Source organism: Danio rerio, chromosome 11 (genome assembly GCF_049306965.1).
Source record: "Danio rerio strain Tuebingen ecotype United States chromosome 11, GRCz12tu, whole genome shotgun sequence".
In the NCBI taxonomy this organism is placed as follows: Eukaryota; Metazoa; Chordata; class Actinopteri; order Cypriniformes; family Danionidae; genus Danio; species Danio rerio.
Genome location: NC_133186.1, coordinates 25702501 through 25723870, shown reverse-complemented (window position 1 = coordinate 25723870; position 21370 = coordinate 25702501). Strand labels below are relative to the sequence as shown.

The 21370-nt window shown below is 34.9% G+C and overlaps 1 protein-coding gene across 6 annotated transcripts in view; it reads left to right on the top strand.

Moving 5' to 3' along the window:
* Positions 1-11767: 11767 nt before the first annotated feature.
* The window catches only part of pik3c2b (phosphatidylinositol-4-phosphate 3-kinase, catalytic subunit type 2 beta), an 84749-nt gene continuing 75146 nt past the window's right edge, over positions 11768-21370 (top strand). For 2 of the 6 annotated variants that reach the window (XR_012387163.1, XM_073916727.1), the window contains exon 1: positions 11768-11801. The gene's annotated coding sequence lies outside the window, so the exon portion shown is untranslated. Of the gene's footprint in view, positions 11802-13072; positions 13746-21370 lie in introns of those variants that run through there. The other 4 variants (XR_012387161.1, XM_003199487.7, XR_012387162.1 and 1 more) reach the window with 2 other exon arrangements.

Below are 21370 nucleotides of genomic sequence, written 5' to 3'. Positions count from 1 at the left end.
GAAGCTCGCTCCTGCGGGCGCGCCCCCGACTCCTCCAGCCGGACAGGTGTTCCGATCATTTTTTTTTTTAATTTTTTTTTTTATTTTTTTTTTATTAAAGCGTTCAACAAGAATACAAAAATATACAGAAAAGGTACAAAACCTTTAACAACAAGGGTAGAGAACAGAACAAAACAAAATGACGAACTAAAGAATATGCCAGGGGGAATATAAATAACAAAAAGGACTTTAAATTTAAAGCAAGGTCACAGTGATGTTTACAAGATCACATACAATACAGTCAACTATTATAAAAAAGAGAGAATATTGTAAGATTCACATAGTGTTACGGATTTTAAAGCTTTAACATTGCTGGAGGTAGAGATTGTATTTAAATAATATTTCAAATCTTTACAAAAAATAAGAAAAAGGGGCTTTACAGACAAAAATTTGCATTTATGTATAAAAAATTTTGCTAGTAAAATAAACAGATTTATTAGAAAATATTTATCTTTAACTTTATCAACATGATAAAAACCAAATAAAACATCCTTGTATGACAAAGAAAAATTATATAAAAGAGATACACGTATAAATAAACTGAATTCTTTCCAAAAAATCTTAATATGGGTACATTCCCAAAAAAGATGATCAACAGATTCATCTAGAATTCTGCAAAAGGAACAAAGGGGATCCTTTTCCGGAAGCATTTTTTTAATATAAACATTCACTGGATAAACTCTATGTAGCAATTTGAAGGAAACCTCTTTAACCTTATTTGTAATTAGAAATTTGTTGGGTAAAGACCACACAATCTTCCAAGGAATGTCATAAAATAAATTACTCCAGTGAAATATGACATGTGGAATAGAAGTTATTTCATTCTGAAAAAGATGCCGAATCTTTCTATTTCTGAGAAAAGGGTTATGCGAGAAACAAATTTTCCCAATCACTGTTTCACACGCATTAATTAATGAGGTAACAGGGAGAACAGAATGAAGAGAGTTTTTTAAAAGGGTAATAGCGCCACTGGGAATTGCGTCCATAACGATGGCAAACTCTCGTGGGGTTATAGGAATGCAGTATTTACTTAAGAACTCAGAATAAGAGAGTAAATGACCATTATTATTAAAAAGTTGAGAAACCAAGCAAATATTGTTCCTAAACCAATTAGGAAAGAATATAGATTTATTTTTATAACAAATATCATGGTTATTCCAGATATAATACCTATGAGGACTAAAGTTGTGTTTATATATTAAATGCCATGCTAATAATACTTGCTTATGGAAATTGGATAATTTAATAGGAAGTTTGGAGATATTATAATTACATACTAATAAAAAAGGGAGACCACCAACTTTGGAAAAAATATACTTGGGAATTACATTCCAAAGGGAATCAGGATCATTCAAAAATTGCCTCAACCAATTTATCTTGAAAGTATTATTCATAGAAGAGAAATCAAGAAAGTTTAGACCCCCATAATCATAGCTGTTTATAATAACAGATTTTTTGATATAGTGTCTTTTGTTTTTCCAAAGAAAGTCAAAAAGCATTCTATCAACCTCAGCACAGAAAAACTTGTTCACAAATAGTGAGAGAGCAGGATATGTTACTCTTGAAATACCCTCAGCTTTGGCAAGGAGTGCCCTCCCTCTTAAAGACAAGTCCCTTTGAAGCCAAGAATTAAATTTTTTTTTTGTTTTGGCAATTACTGGGTCAAAATTTAATTTACTTCTAATATTGTCATCTTTGCAAATAGTTAAACCTAAGTAGCATACTTGAGATTTAACAGGGATATTATAAAGAATAGAGGCCGAGCAGGACTTTATAGCAAGCAGCTCACATTTATCTAAATTTAGAGTCAAGCCTGAAGCTTTTGAAAACATTTTAATATATTTAATAGCATGAGGAATCTGTGATTCATCCTTTAGAAAAAGAGTGGTATCATCTGCTAATTGGCTTATGAGAAAATGTTTATCAGCTAAATTAATGCCTTGTAGACTACTGTTCAGCAAATAAGAGGTAAGAAGTTGAGATGCTATTACAAATAGGTAGGGAGAGACTGGACAGCCCTGACGAACTCCCCTAAAAACCTCAAATCTAGGTGACGTACCCGATTTGAGATTAATAGAGCAGGTAGCATTTTTATATAACGTGCGGATGGACTTACAAAAAAAATCACCAAAGTTGAACTTGCGCAATGATTGTAAAATAAAATTGTGCTCAAGAGAATCAAAAGCTTTATAAAAATCTAAAAAAAGAATAAAGCTTTCCTCCTTAACTAATTCTGCATAATCTAATAAATCTAAGACGAGACGGATATTATTAGAAATGTGTCTCTTTGGGATAAAACCTGTTTGTGTTTCATCTATTATTGTTCCTAGCACACTTTTAAGCCTATTGGCCAATAATAATGCTAATATTTTGTAGTCACAATTTAAGAGGCAAATTGGACGCCAGTTATCTATAAAAAGAATGTCTTTCTTTGGTTTGGGAATTAAAGTAAGTAAGCCTTGAGATAATGTTGAAGGAAGTGCTTCAGATTCAATGCTTTCTAAAAACATTTTAAGTAAAAAAGGTGCTAAATCTTGAGCAAACATTTTATAAAATTCAGCCGTCAGCCCATCAGTACCCGGAGATTTATTATTTTTAAGGGCTTCAATAGACTCTATTATTTCAGCAGCAGTAATATGTCTATCACAGGTGTCCGTCTCATTTATAGATAAAGTTTTGGTTCCCTTTAACGATTGGAAAAACAACTGTGCAGAATCATCACAATATTTAGATTTATAAAGATTAGTGTAGAAATTTGCACAAAAGGTAGCAATTTGTTTAGGGTCAGAAGATTCAGTTCCATCAATATTCAAGGAATTAATAGTTAGATTTCTAGAATTATTTTTTTCCATCCTAAAGAAATAAGCTGTACTTTGCTCTCCCTGCTCGAGCCATCTTCTTCTTGAACGAATAAAAGAGCCTTCTGCTCTGTATTTATATATTAAGTCTAACTTAGTTTGCAATTCAGAAAGTTCTTGAAATTCTGCTTCTGATAGGCCATCCTGAACTTTGTTATGAAGGTATATTATTTTATAAACAATAGATTCCTCCTCTTGCTTTTTAAGTTTAGCTAGTTGAGTCCCAAATTTCCTAGCACATTTGCCAATTTCATGTTTAAGGAGTTCCCAATTCAATCCATATTTATTGTCTTTTTTCGCTTTGAGCCAGTAATATTTAATTAAAAATGAAATTTTAATCTTTACTTGATCATGTGTAAGCAATGAGGAATTAAGCTTCCAATAAGATGCCCTGGGTCCTGAGAATATATTGTCTGATGAGAGAGGGGACTGAAGAAGAATAGCCTTATGATCAGTTAGAGGGGAGGGAAGAATGCTAGTAGTAGCTTTAAAGTTCTTGACACATTGAGACACAAGCCAGTAGTCAATACGAGACTGTCTAGAACAACTTTTGTTACTCCAAGTGTAAGATTTAGTGTTTGGAAATATTTCTCTCCAAATATCAATAACATTAAATTTGTCCATAAAAATTTTCAGTTTAGTGTTTACAGAGGTGGACCGTTTAGGCGGTAGTCTATCCATTTGGTTATTAGGCACCATGTTAAAGTCTCCCCCTATAAAAATTAAGGCATCAGGGTATGTATTAAGCCACAAGAGAATCTTGTCCTCTATAGTTTCAAACAACAAGTCATTATCACGAGTTACATTATAGCCATATATATTAACCAAAATTACAACAATATTATTTATACAAACTACCAACATCAGAAAATGACCCTTCTTATCGCAAAAGTGATGTAAAACGTCTCCAACAAAATTGTTTTTCAAAATTAAGACTCCAGCTGAATGTTCTGAGCCGTGAGCGAACCAAATGTCATTGCACCACTGATTTCTCCAAAAAGCATAATCACTAGGAATTGAATGTGATTCTTGAAAAAAAACAAAGTCCGTCTTAAATGATTTTGCAAATGTAAACAAAGCTTTCCGCTTAGTAACGTCTCGAAGTCCCCTGGCGTTGAGAGAAATTACAGAAATAGACAGAGTAAAATCGAACAAACAAAAAAAACTCTTAATATGAAGAGAAAGAAAAAAAAAAATTCCTTACTAAAGCTTACTGGATGAAAACGCACAAATAATAGCTGACAAAATAACTATATAAGAACATTTACAGCTAACTTCAGTGTTCTGATTAGTGCAACATTAGTTATGTGAACCTCTCTTGATTATTTGTTCAGATCATGAAGGGTTAATTTCTGAACCTTCAATGAATGCTCGGTGGCCCACAAAGTATGCTTTCCTTCCTTGCTTACGAGCATTTTCCACCGCAGGCCAAAGTAAGAGCCTTCTTTCTCGGTCGAAAGCCGTAAGATCCTCGGAAAATCGAAGACTGTTCACACGAAGAAACTCTGATGATTTCGCTGCTCTCCACACGCCATCTCTTATTAACCTTGAAGAGAACTGAATGATGACCGCCCGTGGCCTAGTGGTGTTCATTGGCCTCTTCCCGATACGATGAACAGTGTCAATTTTATCCGGTAGAGACGGACCTCCCTCTGGAAAAGTGGCAACACATATGCGAATAGATTCAGCTCTGATGTTTTCACCTTCTTTTTCCGGTATTCCGTGCAGTCGCAAATTCCAACGACGCGAGTAACGCTCCAAATCTGCAATCCTTGTCTCACAGAACTCCATCTTTTTTTCCTCAGAGCTCACTCTTGCTTCAATAAGGCCAACCTTCCCCTTAACGTCGTTGAGCTCGGCACATATAAAGTCAACAGTTTTTTTTAGCCCTTCTATTTTCAACGCATTGTCCCCAACCATTTTTTCCAGGGCATCCGATCGGTTATTTATTAGCTGAGAAAGCGTGGAGATTACAGAATCATCGTCATCAGCTCTACCTTTCTTTGATGGCGGTTTATCCGGGCTCCCAGGTAGCGGTGAAAGTAAAGGGCTATCTCCGTGAGCAGCATAGCTGTGGCCTTCTATAAGGCTAGAGATACGTGAAGCACGCGATGTTTCTCCTCCTTTCCGTTTATCTGCCGCTGACTTCATTTTTAAAGTCGTGAGAGGTAACTTTAAAGTAAGATATTTCTTGTTTAGCTGTTAAAGGTGAGTTTGTCAGCAGAGCACTACACAAGTAGACTTAGCAGGACACCATCTTGGATCCTCCCCTCAGGTGTTCCGATCATCTGCATTTGTGCTGCACTTCAATAACGTCATACAAATAAAAGCGTCAGAGTAACCCCACGTGATGTATGCATCTAATAATAATAATACAAAAAATACTTTAAATGTAATAGTATGAGCAAAAACACACCATGTGGATTAAAATAAAATAAAACACTTTTTATAAAAACTACATGAAATAGAAATCATAGCTAATGAAATAATACAGGGTCACATACACACTATGTTGATACAGGCAAAGGGATTATGGGCTGCTTTATTATTATTGGAATATTTTTGACAGGATTATAGCTACAAATTGGACTTAAAGTCTTACGTGTGCAGTGCATGTAAACATAAATGTGTAATCTGGTGCTGATTACTGGTTACACAAATTAAATGATTGCTCTGATTACTACTAAAACAAAAGGTTACACTGCTGCATTTCTTCAAACAAACAATAATTAATAATAATATACTTTTATTTATTAGTGATGCATTATATACAGTTGAAGTCAGAATTATTAACTCTCCTGAATTATTTGCCCCTCTGTATATTAACACATTTCTAAACATATTAGTTTTAACAACTCATCTCTAATAACTGATTTCTTTTATCTTTGGTATGATGACAGTAAATATTTTACTATTATATATTTGACTTAAAGTGCGATTTAAAGGCTTAACTCTTTTTTCTGTAGACATTCATTTATTCATTTTTTTCAGCTTATAGTTCTTTTAATTATCTGGGGTCGCCACAGCGGAATAAACTGCCAACTTATCCAGTATATGTTTTAAACAGCCGATGCCCTTCCAGCTGCTACCCAACACTGTGAAACACACACTCTTGCATTCACACTCATACACTACGGCCAATTTAGCTTATTCAATTCACCTATACCACATGTCATTGGACTGTGGAGCACCCGGAGGTAACCCACACGAACAAGAGGAGAATATGCAAACTTCACACAGAAATGCCAGCTGACTCAGGCAGGGCTCGAACCAGCGACCTTCTTTGCTGTGAAGCGATCATGCTACCCACTGTGCTTGTCACTGTGTGACAAAAAAAAATTGCTTAAGGGGGTTAATGATATTGTCCTTAAAACTGTTTTAAAAAAATTAAAACAGATTTTGTTCAAGCAGAAGTGAAGCAAAGAGAAAATACTTTGAAAGAGGGAAAGACTATTTCCAGAAATAAAAATTTAGGACATACTGTGAAAAAGAAAGAAAGAAAGAAAGAAAGAAAGAAAGAAAGAAAGAAAGAAAGAAAGAAAGAAAGAAAGAAAGAAAGAAAGAAAGAAAGAAAGAAAGAAAGAAATCACAGGTGGGTAAATAATTTTGACTTCAACTGCATATTAACAGGGGCAAGAATTCTGTTACCTATCATTCCTGAGTTTTCAATTCACCAAAAAATACAAAAGATATTTTCACAAAAATATTGCTTCAACTGTTTGCAACACTAACATATCATTTACTAAAAAAATAAATAAATAAGGCAGTAGACAGTTGAAGTAAGAATTGTTAGCCCCCCTTTAAATTAAAATATTTCCTAGATAAAGTTTAACAGAGCGAGGACATTTTCACAGTATGTCTGAAAGTCTTATTTGTTTTACTTCAGCTAGAATAAAAGCAGTTTTTAATTTTTTAAAAGCCATTTCAGAAACAAAAGTATTAGCCCCTTTAACTATAGATTTTTTTTTCAATAGTCTAAAGAACAAACCATCGTTATACAATAACTTGCCTAAATATCGTAACCTGCCTAGTTAACCTAATTAACCAAGTTAAACATTTAAATGTCACTTTAAGCTGTATAGAAGTGTCTGGAAAATATCTAGTAAAATAGTATTAGAGAAGCATTATTAAATGAGATATAAAACTATTATGTTATGAAATGTGTTGAAAAAATCTAATCTCCTTAAAACAAAAATTGGGAAAAAATAAGCAGGGGGCTAATAATTCAGGGGGCTAATAATTCTGACTTCAGCTGTATATCCAAAGACTCTAATCATTTTTCACAATATTACAGTTTTTTTTATCAAATAAATGCAGCCTTTACTTTTAAATAATGTACTTTAATCTTATTTTAAATAAATAAATATCCAACCTATGAGGGACATTAGACTCAGGACTATTCAAAACAATATCTTTATCATGATATGCTGAAACACACTAATTCTTCATCAATGGCCTTCTGTTCCAAACACAAAGTGCTCTTTAATAGGGAGCTTTACATCATCTATTGCAATATAGTGACACTGGCCCAGTTCAGCAGCACATGTAGCACTATACATGAACAGAGCCACACAACACAACCCCTTGAACGCATATCTCCATTGAAGAGTATTACAAGTAGAAGAAAAGTAGGCTACAGACACAATTTAATAAAAACAGTATGACAATACAGGGATAATCTGCTTATGGATATTTATACAAACACTTTAAACTACAAAGATGATTATAAAAAGCAGTTTATGACAGTCAAGCTAAAAAGAAAATAAATATAAAATAAATAAATATAGCAAAAATATAATTTCTGTTTATTAAAGACCCACTTTACCTAAATGCAATATATTTCATAATTAATATTTCATAATAATTCAATTTATAATCATTACTTTACCTCACAATAGTATTTTTTTCAAAACTTTAAAAACCACAGAGCTTTTACCTCTCACTTTAAATTAGGTTCTCCTATTTATAAACCATTCTTATAACAAACTTGATGATTTTACGATGTTTATTATGTGTTGCCTGTTCAAATGGACATTGCTGACTTGAGTTTGAGATTTTTCAAATAGGAAGTTCATGTGGATTATATACAGCAAATCAAACAACTCAGAGACACTGAAACCCTGTAATTATGAGCTGCTTAAATTTGATTTATTATATAATATACTTTAAAACAAACTTTTGATTTATTTTAGGCCCTGCTTTGGTGGACCTTTGAAAATACATCTGAGACACCAATATGATTCAAACTTAGCAGAAGGAATGTCTCCAGTGAGTTAAAGTTTACCCATGGACTGATATACTGAAAGCTGGAAATCTAATCTTGTATTCAGCCAGTTTGTTTTAGGCTCCTCAGTTTGCGAAAGTCAATCCTGCATACTAAACCTTGAAGACAAAGGCTTGCGCTGCCTTCCCACATTATAAACAGATTTGCCAGGCGCTGACAAACTTCACTGTGATGTTTTTGGAATACAAAGTAAAACTGCTGTCAGTGATTTACCATGTTTTGTGCCAAGGTCACACAATGCAGGTCAAACTTGTGTGCTGTTCCCTGTTGATGCACTGAACACGTGTACTTTTATGTGTGCATCAACACTGCCTCTAGTGGACACAAAAAGCATTACAGGATACCTGCAGCCGCTACGCACACTTATTTTGCCTAAAATGTTGTACATGGCAACAAGGTTCTGGACCGGTTACTTAGTGGTCTTATTAAATGGACTATGATGACAACGATTATGTAGGCAGTTACCACAGTCTTCCCATATTCTTCTAAAGCAGGGGTGTCCTTACTCAGTCCTGGAAGGCCGATGTCCTGGAAAGCTTCAACCCTAATCGAACACACCTGAACCAGCTAATCAAGCTCTTGATGTACTAGAAACTTCTTGGCAAGTGTGTTAAAGCAAGTTAGAGCTAAACTCAGCAGGACACCGGCCCTCGGGAATCGGGACCGATTTTGGACTGTTCAAGTCTCATGATGGCATTATGAATTATGATGATAGTGTTATTGCAACACACAGTTTTGGCTTAAAATATAAAATATTTGTAGTAAAATATTTAGTAACAGATTACTTTATTAAGTGTTGCTAACACCAATATAATTTACTATATTATCTGAAAATGTTGAACTTCATTTTAATCATAGTATATGTTTTGGTTATTTTTGTTATTAGAATTAGATTTATAAATATTTCTGCTTTTATTTACGTTTGAGTTTTAATAATTTTATATCTTAAACTTATATTTTTAGGCAAATCATTTTATTTTAGTTTTTAATCAAATTTTTTTTTTTAGATTATTTTAGAGTTGTCTAAATAACATAACTTCTAGTCATTTTAGTAACACTTGAGGTAAAACTGACATATAATATTAATAATAATTTCAGGAGTTGATAAAGGGAACTTACCAAAAGATGGCGCCACAGTTTCATTTGAGAAAACTTACAACACACATGTGATTTTTATCATTTGTATTTGGCTCACTTTTTTACAATTATGAATCCATTAAGGATTTTCATAAGAGAGGCAACATACACACGCAATTCAATTTATCTTTATTTCTATATCTCTTTTACAATGTAGATGGTGTCATAGCATCTTAACATAGAACATTATAGTATATTTACAGAGTTTCAGTCCAGAATTCAAAGTTTCAGTTCAGTTTAGTTCAGTTCACTGTGGTTTAATTTTCACTGCTGAAAGTCTAAACATCGAAGGGGAAATCCATAGATGCGCAGCTCCACAAGTCCCAAAACTAAGAAAGCCAGTGGGGATTATGACAAGGAACAAAACTTCACCAAATGACAAAAGCGAAGGAAAAAAACAGAGAATTCAATTAATGTTTATTTATATAGCGCTTTTTACTATCTAGATTGTGTCAAAGCAGTTTAACATAGTTCTAGTTAAGTCCAGAAAAGAAACCAGGCTTAGTTGGCCATGACCATTTCTCCTCTTGCAAAGCTTCCTGTGCAGAGCTGCAGTCGCCGGGACTGGATAATGCTGGAAATCTATTATGGAGAAGCTGCAGGTATTGTAGGTCACAGGCGGGTGTTCATACTGGCCCACAGGATCAATGCGGAGACTTGTCTGTCACTGGGGTCTTTCAGGAACTAGTCTCATGCTCTCCACTCCTCCATGACTGGCACAGCATCTGCTTGTGATACGGCCTGGTCTAGTATTATGGAGACCTCGGCATTATAAAAAACACACTAACATAAGCATCGATGCCATTCAAATTATAATGGCATTTGGGAAGTGTTCCCGACTCATGTTGCCCTAATTAATGCAGCCTATAAAACAACACACACACTCACACACACACATAGATAACACGGTCATTCAGGGCCCATGCTGGCTCTTTGCATGCACTACGGTGGGCTACAGCAAGCCCACACCAAATCTAAACATGTCCAGTGCAGGCTAGCCTATGGCCCACAGCTGGGCTCTGTACAGTATATGAGCAGCCCACACTAGTGAACAGCCTACATTTAGGCCCACAGCAGGCTGTGAGCTCAGGCACATGCACACATAGGGCTCAACCTGTGCAGTGCACATACCCATTTTAGTCTTGGATAGAAAGTGCCCTTCCAAAATGATCAAAAGTGCCCCCGCGACACCCCCCTCCGCCCATACCCCCCTTCAGTAGGCGCGCGACAACACCGCTTTTATGTAAAAAAAAAAAGAAAAATTATTTATGTATTTATTTTCCTTCGGCTTAGTCCATTTATTCATTGGCAGTCTCCACAAAGGAATGAACCGCCAACTTATCCAGCATGTTCTACACAGGTGAGTCTCTTCCAGCTGCAACCCAGTACTGGGAAACATCCATACACACTCATTCACACACATACACTACGGACAAGTTTAGTTTATTCAATTCACCTATAGCACATGTCTTTGGACTCTGGGGGAAACTGGAGCACCCAGTGGAAACCCACGCGAACACTGAGAGAACATGCAAACTTCACATAGAAATGCCTACTGATCTAACTGGGACTCAAACCAGCGACCTTCTTGCTGCGAGGCGACAGCGCTACCCACTCAAAGATGAACATTGCTATTTAATTTGTTTGTTTCATTTAGCCCATGAAAATTATTTGCAACCACTTACCTTAAAAAAATCAGCAAATCAAATTAATATTTTTTCAGTGTAGACCTAAACTGGCCCGGGATGGGCAGGATCCACTTTAAAGTTTGAAGATCTAAAATGGTCCCTTCCCTGTTTTTTGTGCTTAAAAGACTTGTTTATGAGTGACACTGTTACACGAGAGACTTGTTTTACCACGCTGTCAGTCCATTTATTTTCTCCAAACATGTTAGTGTTTGTATATCTTTAAGAACAGTATGCAGATTGTGGAGATTCCTTTATCTGTACCAGAAAAATCTTGCAAGTTTATGTATTGTTTTGAAGTGTATACACTATCACTTTCAAACTTTTACAGCATATCTTGATTTTTGGATTGCTTTTAGGGTAAGGCGCATTGAATTGTATATGCTTTTAACAGATTTAGATTATTGGTTTGTTGAGTTGTTTTTGAATACACTTTTCTTGCTACAGTTAATTTTGTGTCATTCTTTTCACACTTACAAAATTGTCATAAAACTAAAATCTGGCCTATTTTAAACATCGTTGTGTGGTTGAGGCTGAACCCCAGAAAGCAAAGCTTCATTGTATTAGCATTGGCTTTGCACCCTCAATTAATGTTTTTTTTTTCAATGATAGAAACAGATTTAAAAACACAGACGCATTGATGAAGTTAATGAGATAATTAAGTGATTAACTGAGTGTTTCTGAAAATTGATGATAAACACCTGCTGTCAACAAGCAGAATTACCGTGTGAGCATAGTTAGGGCTTCCTCAGGGCTGCCCATGTGGGGGCCAGCACTATGGGGACAACAATTTTGCTAGTGAGTAGTCTCTCCATGCCTTGTGCTGGCAGCCCACTGGGCTTATGCTATAGTCCTATGAGCCCACACATACACACACGCATGCACACAAACGATAAACTTTTTAGAACGTTGTGGTGTCACATTCAGTTTGTGTAGAAAGCTTAAAAAAAATAGTTAGTGTAGCAAAACATGGATTTTCTACAATATTTCCTTTGTAGAAATAGCTTTGTAATTTTCACAAGGGATTTTCCTCAACTTGGTCTGCATTTAGTCAGGGTTTGTCTATTTAGGTGCAGTGTTCTGCTAATGCATTCTCTTTTTCAGCATTTAGTATACAACATTAGTACGTTTTGTTGTTTGGTTAAAGTTTTTAAGTGCTCTAAATGTTGTGGATGTTTACTTTTGGCGAAGTAGAGTTTGGCTGGTCTGTGTCAAGTTATTTTGCTGACCAGTTGGCTGACAGCGTTTTGACCTTTTCTAGGGGTATTTGTTAAGATACAGTTTTTAGATGTTTATATCATCTGCTCTGTTTTTTTTTTTTACTTTGACATTTTAGATATATCTGCACAATCCTTACAAATATTAACCATCAATTTACTACATATGGTAGTCAATGTGTCAAAAACATTACAACATTAGCCTATATAAAATAATAAAACAATGATTAATTATTGTTTCTCATATGACCAAAATGAAATTAACATGTTTATATTATATATACAAATAGTAATTTATAATTTTTTTCAGCTTTTTTGGTTTTATCAGAAACAAAAGTTTTTAACTTTTACATTACATTATAATATTACATGCCAGGGATCAAAACAGAAATGTATCTTATAAACAGATTCACAGTTTTACAGCTTTTTTTATTAGTACATTTAGAAATCAAAGACATATAAAGGTTTAGATCTCCAAGAAAAATCTAAAAGAAAGGTTTACGCTTACAAAATGTACACTTGTGTATAAAATATTTGGTCAAAAATATAACAAATAAAATAAATAAAAAGCATCTTGATGTTCATTTTGATGGTTATTTCCAAAAATAACATTTTCATATTTTAACATAACATCAGGAATTATACCACTAAATATATCTAATACATTTCTCCAAAAACTTTTTGTTTATTCACAATTCCAAAAAAGGTGAGACAGATCTTCAGAAACAAAAGTTGCTACGTTTCCACTGCAGTGCATGATGTCAGGCACGATGGGACGCAGTTACCAACATCCTCCTCTAGAGTCCGCTGTTGCTCGTCTCAATATCAATCTCCTGACTTCACACATTCTCCAATGAGAACTGGGCGCTGTGCGCTTTGAAGCCGAAATCCACCGTGCAAGTCGCCAATCAAACAACCCGGTCAGACACACAGCGAGAGAAGGAGGAAAGATCATGCGTCTCGTGTGGATTAACAGAGACGCGTTTGTGATTTGGTCCTGATCAATGCACGATCTTTTGCCACCGGACACCGGAAACGAGCGCCCGATCGCGATCTATCACAAAACAACGATCTAGAAGCTGATAATCGGCGAGCAGCACTATTATGACACAGGCGCTGGAGAGGCCGTGCACACGGTATGTGATGTGCTCTTTCCTTCACTATCACACACTGGGCGCTCATACAAACGCTTCTTGTTTAGATACGACCAGCTGTTTTTGCGCAGTGGCTGTAAATTTTGTTCAAATCTTTTTGTTAGATTGAGCTTCACCAGAGCTGAGAACCAAACACTCGAGTGCTGCTCTAAATATCTAACATTTAACAGCTGTCTGGAGCTTTTAAGAGGCGTTTGACCGCTGCCATCCCTCAGTGTTTTATCGGCAGTTTTGGTTTTTAGATAAGCTTATCTTCATATAGACTTCACAAGTTTGGGCTTCTGAGAACAATTTTAAAAAGAAATGTAACGTTAGTTGGAGACTCTCAGCCATACACGGATAAAGTGTGAACAGAGGAACATTTTAGTTAGGTAAGATTGCTGTTTTATTTCGTTTACTTAATCTTTCGATATCAGTACTGGAATTAAGTATTGTTTTAAACATTAAGTCGTTTGCAAACTATTGGCTGTGGGTGCTTTAAAAAGTAGCTTACAGCATGATGGAGTCTGTTGCTATGCAGTGATATTGCATATATTTTGTAGTTTATTTATTTATCTATAATCAGTATCTATCTATCTATCTATCTATCTATCTATCTATCTATCTATCTATCTATCTATCTATCTATCTAGAGAATAAATAAAGTAATATAGTAAATAGAAAAGCTAAATCAGATGAAAAACCTCAACTTTGATGCAAAGCATAATTTTATAATTAACATTTATTTTATATACGCTGCCATTTTAGTAAAGTCGTATAATAAAGACAGGCTTTCACTCTGTGTGTGTTTACACTTCATGATGACTTTTTGGATTAATCATATCAACAGGATAGCAAGCTTTGTTGTATTTTAACAAAATATTTCTATTATTTCTACATAATCACAGACTTTTATTTTAATTTGGATTCTTCATTTAAGCTATCTGGAATTGTTGTTTCTCAAGAACCACCTACACACCTACGACCTGTCAGACGGGGTTGGAAAAAAAAACAGTTATCAATGTTTTTTAATCATCTGTTCAAACTACTGAACTTTAAAGTCCAGGGGTCTCATTTATAAATGTGGCATATAATGGGTTAAAAATGTGTGTACGCCACTTCCCACTCAAAGGTTGTGATCTATGAAAACAAACTGAACAACAGAATGTGCGCAGCTGTAAGTAATCTCTAAACATATTTAACTTAAATATTGACTTAACTGAACGACTTTAAATCGTCACATCAGCCATAATCATTGATACATATTTGAAAATGTGTTCTGGCTAGGCGTGGGCCGGTATAAGATTCTGACGGTGTGATAACCTTGGATAAAAATGTCATGGTTTCATGGTATTAGGATTACCGTTCTAAAATATATTCTTTTAAATGTCTGGGTAAAAACTAAAACTATATTGAACATAATACAGTTTATGTTGAGAAACATTTAGAATATGTTGGGACAGTAAACATGTGAGGCTACTTAATTCAAATGAATCATTGACCTCTGCTGTTTTCATTGGTTTCAAAATCACAGATTCTTTACCGTTTAAAATGGCATCTTTGGATATCTTTTCTGGTGGAGATACTGTTGTCCTAAAATTTTTTTTAATTATATATATATATATATATATATATATATATATATATATATATATATATATATATATATATATATATATATATATATTGGTGGTTTTAAAACCTTGACTTTTCCAAACTGCAGTATACCTTGAAAATGGTTATCGTCTTATGCCTAATTCTGGTATTTTAAGAAAAATTTCTACACAAAGTTTGATAAATCAGACCCCAGATGTCTTCTTCGCAACAGGTCAGTCAGACCATGTGCCATGTGTTTGGTTGAATCGCTTTCCAGTGAGCTTTGAGGCTTGAGAGTTTGGCCTTTTCATCAACCCGTTTCCATTTCTCCAAATTGGAGGTCAGATGTTAATAGTTAGTTCTACTTTATTGAAAGTTTGTTTTCTATTTGTCAAATGCCATCGCTGACTTTAACAGCAGATACCACAGAGGCTGTGTTACCTCATTGGCCAAACTTGCCACCATCTGTCTGTCAGATCCAAAGTAGAGTCGACTTGAAAGTCTTTAAGGCAATATTAGGGTGGGAAAGCCACAGGAAGAGTGGCGTATTGATGATGGAAGACCTCAGCATACGGCGCACATGCCTCGATCAGCTGGAGCCAGCATAAGCGAACACCCTGGGCATGGAGGGAGCCGTGTGATATTTGTTGTTGGGTGGGTGTTTTGGGGGAGGGGTGTACATGGGGGACAGAGATGACAGCGGTCTCTTTGTCTTTGGCTTCCCGAGCCGTGTGAACGTGTCTGAGTCGGCCCTGCCTAACGTGACGCCGCTGCCCTCACTCCTCCCTGTCCTTTGTTCAGCCAATCTGGGAGCCACCCCTGATTGAATGGGATTATATCCCAGCAGGGGATTGATTCCGGGGGCCTGTATTTGGCTGGCCTGGGGTCCCTGTGAAACAATGCAGATCCACCCTCCTTGCCACCCCTCCAGTCTTACTGCACCCCTCCGGCCAAAGCTCAGTCATGAGACCCTGCATAGGAAGACCACGGGAGGCCGATGGTCCTGGGAATGTCTTGAAGGAGATGTGCGGTCCATCTGCTGGTGCCTGAGAATGCTGTTTACAAACACATCTGGTTTTTCAGAAGCGTCACATGAGGTTGTTTACATCCTTCAATGGCCCAGAGCTGACTCTAACACCACGTCCCAGCCAGGCAGGCATGGTTAATCTGAGGCCTTGTTTACACCTCTTATTAAAATGGGTTTCGGTCGATCGGATGACATTTAGAGAAGGAAGTTTAATCCGTCTATTTTGTTGTTTATTTTCGACTACTTTCTGATTAGAGAGTGCCTATGGGCAGGTGAATTGAGGGATTTTTATCTGATGTTGCGAAACAATCTTGCAGAATCGACTTGGACTCAAAAAAGCAACTATAATGTACTCAATTTGTCAGTGGATATTTTACAGTTACAAATGAGTAAATGTTAAAGCATTAAAACTTTTTTTCCCTTTTTAACACAATATTTTTTATTTTGAGAAACATTTAGAATATTTTAAAAGAGTAAACATGTCAGGCTAAATAATTCAAGTGAATTACTGACTTCTGCTGTCTTCATTCGTTTCAAAAACACAGATTTCTTTACATTTTAAAATGGCATCTTTGGATATATTTTCTGCTGAAGATACTGTTTTTCTAAAAAACTCAAGTAAAAACATGTAGAAAAAAATCTTACAAATACCATAGGAACAGTATAACAGAAAATTTTGGCTGTTTTAAAACCTTGACTTTTCCAAACCGTGGTATACCTTAAAAACAGTCATCGTCTCATGCCTACTCTCTAGTCTGTAACATGACATAGAACATTCACAAATCTGTTTCACCAAAGAGCTGTAATTAATGTAAGAATGCTATATTTTATAAATGTAATGTTGTGTCAAATACTAAAATAGATTGTAAGTATTTATTTTGTGTTTTCTTCTTTTTTATGGATAGATTTTATATAATATATATTTTTATTATTACCATATTATGACCATATATTTGTAGAATCTGATAATATATTCTTTGAATCAGGACAAACATTTTTTTCCTTCAGACCAAACTCACATTTTCAGTAGCTGATGTTTCAGAATGAGGTCAGTAGGTGGTCTTTTGAACACATGCAAGCATCTTGGTTTCTAATCCATAAGCAGTCAGATTTAATGTGTGTAAGGCACAGGAAGTGGTCGAAATTGCACAAGCTTAAAATCTTTTTGATTACATTTACACCTGTATTTAGTGTCATCTACTTGATTGGATCAACAAAATAGCAACTTACAATCTTAAGTCTTATTAATTGTGGTTGTCACTGCAAGCTACATTTTCACTTTCATTGTGTTAAAATGCCTACTGAAAGTGAAAGCAAATTGGTGTAAACCTGCACCATATCATACTTGGTTTTTAAACCGTGCAATGTGCGAGTCATCGATGTTTACCCGGATCTTCATATGCACATGTTCATCTCAGAAGTTAAACAAGCGACTGCCTGGATGATTGGCTGATGGAAGGCCTAAATGCTTCTTTCTCATTTGTTTTTCTGGAAATCACCTTTTGTTTGCTTTATTTATGTAGTTAAAATAAAAATATTGGTTCAAAATTATCTGTCAGACAGATGCCATTTTGTTTCCCCTTCTGTCTTTGTTCTGGTGCCACTCTTCTGGTGTAGGGTGTCAGAGTTTCCTACAGTTGTGTTTGTGGGCGGAGAAACAGACCCCCTGCCACTGTTGTCATGTTTCTGAGGAAACAGCAGGTCACAATGGTCATGCACTTAAAGGGATCGTTTAGCCAAAAATCTCAGTTCTGTTATCATTTACTCCCTTTCATGTCATCCCAATACAAAATGATTTTACTTATTCTCTGGAACACAATGGAAGATTTTTTAATTACATTTTTTTTATTAGGTTCATAGGTCAGACGTTAAAATGTACATAATATTGCTGCATATAGATATATGCACTGATACAATTCACCAAACAAACAATTATCTGGAAATGGAGTCATACACTAAATAAGTATATAAATAAAAGTTAAAATAACATGTTTAAACAAAGATATACAAATAAGATAACAAAAATAAGAATAATAAATAAATAAAAAATACAAAGAAAAGATTGGAATAAAGCCAATTAAGATATAGGTGTCTCCTTATTTTTTTTAGAAAAGGGCTCCAGACTATCTGGAACTGTTCTGTGTTTTGTTTGATTTCGGACCAAATCTTTTCCATTTGAAGAGCATGTAAGAAAATCAAAAACCCATTGCCGATAAGAAGGGGGAGCTGCTGACTTCCAATTCATAAGAATAAGTCGTCTAGCCAGTAAGGTTGCAAAGGCTACACTATCAGCCTTTAATGAATTTAATTCAACATATTCTGGCAGGATTCCAAACGGTGCTGTTAAGGGGTTTGAGTCTATTGGTAATGAAAAAACAGCGGAAACACACCTGAAGACTTTACCCTAAAAATCAGACGGTTTCAAAGTAGACCAGAAAGTATGTAACAATGTGGCTGGTTAGGTTTTACACCAAAGACAAGTTGGGTCAAGATCAGGGAAAACTTCATTCAGTTTAGTTCTAGAGTGTATTCTGTGCAAAACCTTGAATTAAATGAGAGTATGCCCGTTTATTGATTATGAATGTATTCTTGCAAGAAGAAGATCCCAGATATTTTCTTCAATTGTTAAATTTAGTTCCTCCTCCCAAAAAGCCCTCAGTACATGTGTTGAGAGTGATTGTTTTGTGTTAACAATAGTAAAGATTTTAGAAATAACCCCTTTTGAAGAGGTATGATGGTTGAGTATATCATCAAGTATACTTTTATTTGGCACAATGGGAAAATTAGAAAACTGCTTATAGATAAAGTTTCGAAACTGAAAGTATCTAAATAAATAAGAACTGGGTAGGTCTTTAATTACATTTGTATTTAACTACCAACAAAGTCTTTTTAAGGCAAGTCATTTCACACGGTGGCCATCTTTGAAAGGCCTCTCGTGCAGTATGCCCGGACATTCTGTCCAAATGGGGAAACATTAAATTCTCCAAAATTGTTGGCCAAACTTACAATTATAGTACATATTAGGAATCGCCAATAAAATTAAACAACCATCGTCCCATAGGTTTTACCTTTAAACATCCTGATCAAACAAAATCAGCATATTTTCAGGTTGTTCGAGCTAATGCATATGCGCACTCGAAACGAACAAGATCATAACACCAACCTTATTTATGGCTGTTCTACACATGATCATCCTCTGCAAAAATGATTGTCAGATCCCACTGGTCTTCTGAAGTAATCCACAACTTGGTCTTGATGGCGAATCTCCTTCAGAAGTTACAGTGTTCTTTATTTACACGTTTGAGTAGTTGCTGTCATGTGATGTTTGTTTGGCAGGGCTGACTGTACCTTGTGTTCGTTTCATACAGATTACAAATTGTTTTTAAGTATAGTCGGTTCATTTAAAAGCACAGATTTCAAGTTTTATGAGGATATATTTCTTATGTCTGTGAAGCAAATATTCGCGGAGATTCCAGTGCTTTTGTTACCACCAAACGGTTGTAATAAATACTAGAATCACCCACTATTTGCTGAGTGATTGTCTTAAAATGATCCAAAAATTATTTTTGTTATTTTAGTTTAGACTGAAGATTATTAGAAAATGGATAGAAAATGTCTTTTTTGTAGCCTGAAATTACAAACATTTGAAAATTGCAGTTTTTTTTGAAAGTGATACTGTTATTGTATCAGTGTAAAATATAGAAAAGTGAATTTGTGATAACTGTGTCTAACCAGAAATTATTTTTTTTTAACTTTGCAATCTGTAGAGAATATATATATATATATATATATATATATATATATATATATATATATATATATATATATATATATATATATATATATATATATATATATATATATATATAATTTATTATTTTTTTTTTTTTCTGTTTTTAGTGCATTGAGTAAACATATCTTCAGTAAATCTTTGGAGTTCAGTTATGTTGTTTTGGACTCCATTGAACTAGGCCCAATCTCAGTTCAACCTCTTAGCTCTTCCCCTTTTAACAACAAACACGCATATGTTTTAATATTCATAACGGCGTTTGTGTTTTACCATCATGCTTAAAAAAAAAAAACACACACAAAAAAAAAAACACTAAAATTTCAATATCTATTATGCATAGTACTTACTCCTGTATAGTAGTCCCACAACATTTTGTCAATCGATGACACTCGAATAACCGGTCAGAGAAGTCTAGTGTCTGGGAATGAGCTTTTTACAGTGTCTGGTATAACGTTAGGGTTGTTTTTTTGTGTTTACATAGATGACGTGTGCAGGTGTTGTGCTGTCCCATTTCTTAGGGTAACATTTCGAAGCCCTTCCCCTACACACTCTTTTTCAAGGGCCAAGTGGAAGGGTTAAGGGTACAAAAATAGAATTGGGATTAGGCCTTAATTTTTGTTTATTACTATTATGAATTAATAAAGACACCCAGTATAAAAAAAATATACTAAATGAAAATGACAGTTGTGGTTGAATTTACAATCAATTATTTTTTATTAAATTTAACTTAAAGTAAAGTTGAATTGACTTCATTAATTGATACAATGTTAATATAAAATCTGACAAAGTAATATGTTCATTTGTATTGTCGTACACAACCACATGATCAATCAGAGCTCATCGCTAACAGCTTTTCCACAAACTGGAATTAAATGTTAATATATAGCAGCTCCACGGTGTCATTTACACATCCACCAAACATTGTCAAGACTTTTTTTTTTTTATGAAATTAACTCTTTTAAGAATTTTTATCATGTTAACACAAAAAAATCTTATTTATGCATTCATATGGTTGTTGATTTTTAATTGCACATGTATTATTGAAATATCCCTGCCATGAAAATAGCCTTGGTTGTCGACATGGCATTAAATAAAAATACATGATATTACATTACCAAACACTGCCATGGTAAAGCACATGACACTTAGCTAATGCAAACAAAGATAATTGAAAAACATTACATGTGAGCATCATGCTAAACTCAGCTATACAAACTCCTCAGCGCAGTCTTCATTTTTGTGTGTACTGTCATTTTAAACTTCTTTGCTGAGCCATGGCCTATTTCATTTTAAACTACGTTATATACCACTTTTTAACGACATTTGAGTCTAGGACTATATTTTTTCATGTCGTAACAGTTACCATGCTTCCAGAAAACAGTCTGACCTTAGCCCTTACCAGCTGAACCCATTTAGAATTGTTTATGCCTGGATGACCATTAAACCCAATGGTTTGTGCATGTCCGTGGAATGGCAGCTGTGTCACGCCACATGTGTAGTGAGGCTGATCGAACACTAAACCCATTTGAGCAGCACTCAGCAGGTCTTCAGGTCGATTTAAATTCGAAGCTTAGCGTCTGTCCAGCTGTGACTCCACAGGAACA